The sequence below is a fragment of the Brachycentrus maculatus genome, unplaced genomic scaffold, assembly GCF_059751285.1.
Source record: "Brachycentrus maculatus isolate JH-2025_06_01 unplaced genomic scaffold, ASM5975128v1 h1tg000041l, whole genome shotgun sequence".
NCBI lineage: Eukaryota > Metazoa > Arthropoda > Insecta > Trichoptera > Brachycentridae > Brachycentrus > Brachycentrus maculatus.
In genome coordinates, this window is record NW_028280795.1 from 5,455 (window position 1) to 10,908 (window position 5,454).

Here is a 5,454-nt window from a genome sequence, read left to right on the forward strand (position 1 = left end):
AGGCGAATGTTAGTGGGAAAAGAAGCAGAGGAAGACCGAGGAAGACCGAGAAAAACATGGCACGATCAGGTATTCCAAATACTTGAATGTGGTCAGGTTAGGAGTCGTAACAATCGGCGGGTATCTATGAGGAGATGCATGAACGTGGAAGAGGCGAAGAATGTTTGCAAGGACAGAGTGGTGTGGCGCTCTATTCTCTCTGCCTACCCCTGCGGGGAAGCGGCGTGATGGTTAGTTAGTTAGTATATTTCTTATAATTCTACAAATATTTTTAATCTCGCGAAATGTCAGATCGACGATGACGTCAGGTTTAGGGCTTCTGAAATGACGGTAATAATTTCATAACAATAATAAAAAAGCGCCAAATTCTTTAAAAAGTGTTGTATACGGTGAAATTTTGTTGGGAAACTTTAATGGACCTTTACTTATGCGAAACTATGTTATACAATGGCTGATTCGGGGAAAATATCCAAATTTATTTTCTTTACTGTAGTTTAGAAACAGTAATAACTCTTTAGCAGGACACACACAGGCAGGCAGGCAGCCAGAAGATGCCGAAGTCGTTTTTTTTTATAATAGCAATAACGACCCTGACTGCGACAATTACAAGCTGCGCATTAAAAAAGAGCTAAAGCTGTTATTGCCGCAATTTTAAGCTCTTATGGAGCACTGTGTTTTTATTCGGTTACATCCACGATATGGATTATTGCATTTTTTAAAGAAACGGTTTTGTTTTTTCGGGCAACATAAGCTGTAATAATATGTTATATTGGAGCTCAATAAATATACGCACGCACAAACGCACGCACGCAAATGCGCACACACACACATACATATATACACACGCACCTACAAATACAGACACACACCTACAAATACAGATATACACCTACGAACACAGATACACGCCTACAAACACAAACACACACCAAAAAACACAGACACACACCTGCACACTCAAACACACACCTACAAACACAGATACACACTTACAAACACAGACACACACTTACAAACACAGACACATATTTACAAATACATACACACAACTGCAAACATAGTCACAACTACAAACACAGTTACATACCTACAAACACAAACACACACCTTAAAACACAGACACACACCTACAAACTCAAACACACACCTACAAACATAGATACACACTTACAAACACAGACACACACTTACAAATACAGAAACAAACTTAAAAAAACACAGACACACACCTACAAACACATACATAACTACAAACATAAGCACACACCTACAAACACAGACACACGCCTACACATACAGACACACACCTTAAAACACACACACACGCCTAGAAACACACACACACACCCACAAACACAGACACACGCCTAAAAACACACACACTTACATACGAAGGGGGGGGCGCCATGAGCACTGTGCACCAGGTGCCAAAGAATATGGATCCGTAGGGTAAATCATGTACCTACTTTGGGAAGTGAAGATGATTTAACGATTATCTTTCGAAACTTTTCAACTTCCATAGCATAAAACATTTTTATCTTTGCCTTTTGAAATTGATCATGGATACTATTGGGAAATATTCATTCCAGCGCTCGGTTGTAGAGACAAGGTACAAGAACGTGAGTATAAACATTTACAGTGTGACACGTAAGAAATGCAATATCATGGAACACGAGACGTCTTCAGATGAGATGTGAAAAATTCACGTGGATATTCAACAACGTTTGTAATGTTTTATACCAGGTCTCTGAAAGCAATATGGAAGATTTGAATATGCCCTTAAAACACAGGTTCTCAATCTTTTTGCCATGGCGCTCCCCTGTCGAAATTTATCGGCGGGGAAAGGAAATTGTCAGAAAGTTCGCCTATCAAAGGGTACCCTATGCAATATTTAGATGTGGACAGGTGGCAAAAATCATACAAAATATGCAGTCAGATAAAATATGCAATCATATAAAATGACATTCTGATGATGCCGGTTACGACGAAACCCGGCTGCTGGTCAAATATGTGTAAATAATTACAAAGTTGTTATTTTATTTTATATTAAACAAAATATGGATTTAAAGTCAAGAACAAAAAGAATTTTTTACGACATTACTGAAATAAAACGGATTTAGCATTTTTTTCTTCTTCTTTTGAAAGTATACGAATATAAACAATGAAATGCATATTAAAGAAATAATGATTTTCTTCTACATTTCATGTAATCGGATATTAAAGTGATATTCATGTACATACATGAATATCACTTTTTTCCACTTAATTTTTTTTAGGAATAACCCAGTAAGCCTCTACTTTTAGAGGCTTATCTGCAGGTAGGATTGTAATAATAGGATTGTAATAATAAGGAAGGTGAATGTGAAAAATACATCACAAACATCCAGATCAATAAAAAATAAACCTTTCTTGAATTTATATTGCGATGGGTGGGAATCGAACCCGCGACGCCAGTTTCGCAGTCGAGCGTCTACCCAACTACACCGCGGCACCTGTCTAATTTGCTTATTTGTCAGTAATTATATTACAGAAACATTATTTGTCAGACGTGTCGATAAACTTTCAACTATGAATTTATTTTATTTTAATTTCAATATGAAAATGATATTCCACTGTTTTTAAAATATGTACTCTCTCGCAACTTTGCATTAAAAAAACTACAACGTTTTTACAAATAAAATCCTGAAATGTTAAGAGTTTTTCCTTTCGCGCTTCTCTCCTGAGACGTAGATGCAAAGTCTCTCAATAAAATTAAAATTTAATCCAATATATGTATTTGCGAATTTTCTTTCGTCGTATTTTTCAACTAACTTTGAATCCGTTTTCTTGTGATTTATTTGTCAAATACATTGAATTTGAAATTTTATTTTCTTTTATTTGATTTTAAATTACAGGGTTATTTTCAATTCAAAAACTCAAATTCTGTGGATACTAAATTTTAGATATATATTATATTCAAATTGCCAGAATTAACAATAAATATGGGAGTCGAACACTGCAATATATCGTTCCGAACATTTTTAATTTATTACCGACGGATGTTAGAGGTCAAAATAAAATATGGAACAAAGGCAAAATAAAGGAATGGGTGAATGATCAAGAGTTAATTTTACGAAAATCGTAAAATGTTTATATTCTTAATTTTTCTCTCTTTTTTGTTTGTATATTAGGTTAAAATCGTTAAAAACAATAAAAATGTATTAAAAAAGAACTCCACCGACAAGACACACAAGGTGGCTTGGTGGGTCTCTGCAAAAAAAAAATGTGATTTAAATAAATGTATGCAACTTATGTAAATAAAAAAATAAAATAAAAAACATCTTTGTAATGTTGATCTAACCCCCAATTTATATTAAAGTGTTTTGGAATAACATTATAAAATGACAATTTTGAATAATATCATATTTTTCGTAAGCCACTATGAAATTTCGCTGCAATAGAGTTTATAAAAGCCGCGCAATACCCTAACATTTCAACAGTAGACTTTCATCTTTTTAAAAGTTAGGACTGTCACTGTAATGTATAAATAACGTCTAATTGTTGTTAAATCATTTAGTTAAAGCATTTGTGCGCATATAATACAGTCGTTACTGAGTTTGGCTACCATGCTGAAGGTACCGAGTTCGATTCCCAGAGAGCCCAAAATAAATATCAGCGTTTTTTCACTGATATATTCATTTCATATTTCCCTAGACTGGTACGTGAAGCGTAAGACTGATCACCTTGCTTTTATATAATTAACAATGAACTTAACATTGCATCAATTGTATGAACCTATGCTCCATTGTGTTTGGATGATGGTAAGAAAATTGTTAAATCAAAGCAGTATAGACGTTCATGGGAAGGTTGGTACATGTTATACAGTTTATAAAACGATAATTAAAATTAGCCAATAACAGATCATGAGTCATGTAAATGACTAGTCTTCCATTTCTTAAAAATATCTTTTTTGTGTCTAAATTATTGAAAGAAAATTTTAAAATAGAAAATTACAATGCTACAAATCGCTTCAAATATTAATCACATTATTAGTGTCTATTGAGATATCTATTTTTAAAAAATTGGCGGAATCCATATTAAAAATTTATGTTTTTATGAATACAGCCAAACAAGGAACCCAAAGCTCCTGCGTGATACTATACGACCATGAGGTAGACGAATGCAAAAAAATACCAATAAATCGTACAATGCATTTCAATTGCGTTAGCAATTTCGATAAAGAAAATATCGGTAATCGAAATTTTATTTGCCGAAGATTCTACAGAGATATTTATATGTATTATTTACCGGTAAGCCGATTTAACGAAAACCGATAATGGACGCCTCGTTCAATCGTCTTGTATAATAGGTAAGTAATTCTTCCTTTCACGTCGTTTGTAAGCTCTTTACGACTTGTTTTCCCAATGACATTTGAATTATCCTCATAATCTTTGCATTTAAATGGAATTTAATCCGCATTTAAAGCTGAGTGTAAGGCTATGGAAGGACGTGTCTACCAAACTAACGGGGACTTGTAAATTTTATCGGCAGTACAATATGATATAATGGACCATTTGTGATATTTACCGCCTGTAGAAGGAGACTTTTAGGATATACATGTATGCCAAAACCGAAACTGGACACTGAAGTCGTATCTCAAAGACAATAAATGTGTTTCAATGTTTTTTTTAATCTAAATGTGTTTAGTTCTGAAAGATACACACGAGTATATGTCTAAGAGAGTAGACATAGGTGATCGAATTAAAAATTATGTAATGATTTCTGTAAGATACATAAGTTGTCACTCAAATTATATATGTATTTGACCTGTACTTTTATTTGTTTCTGTAAGTTTTTTGTGTTCTCATCTAATTTATGAAAAACATTTGAACATATTATTTCGTGAAATAAAAATTATCTGATCCACTCACATTTTTATTAACCAACTAGTTTCGGAAACAACCTGTTGCCCTCTTCAGGGTTTAATTTATTACTGTAAATAAAATAAAATTCAAACCTGTTGCCCTCTTCAGGGTAAATAAAATAAAATTAAAATAAGTAAAACACTTTTTTTTAATTAAAAGAAATACTTGTGTTTTTATTGTTTACACAAATGTTTCAATTTCATGCTATTTCTGTGAGCCTAAGCGGCTCATTATTAGAAATAGGTATCGAATTGCGGTAGAGTGGGCTCGAACCGGGAATCTCTGACTTAAGAGTCGGCGACACTAACCACGGGACCACTGCCCGACGCTTGATTTTTACCACTTGAGTGTTGTATTGTAACGACTAGTTTTGGAATATCTTTATATTCAAACTTGTAGATAGAAGCATCTGTAGCTTCCATCTACATACATGTGTACAAGAAGTTGAATAAAAAATAATAAAAAAAATCAATTAAAAATTAAAAAAAAACTCTTATAAGTTTTGGTCAGGAATATGTTTGCAGAGAAATATGTCATCTGCGTAGAAGAC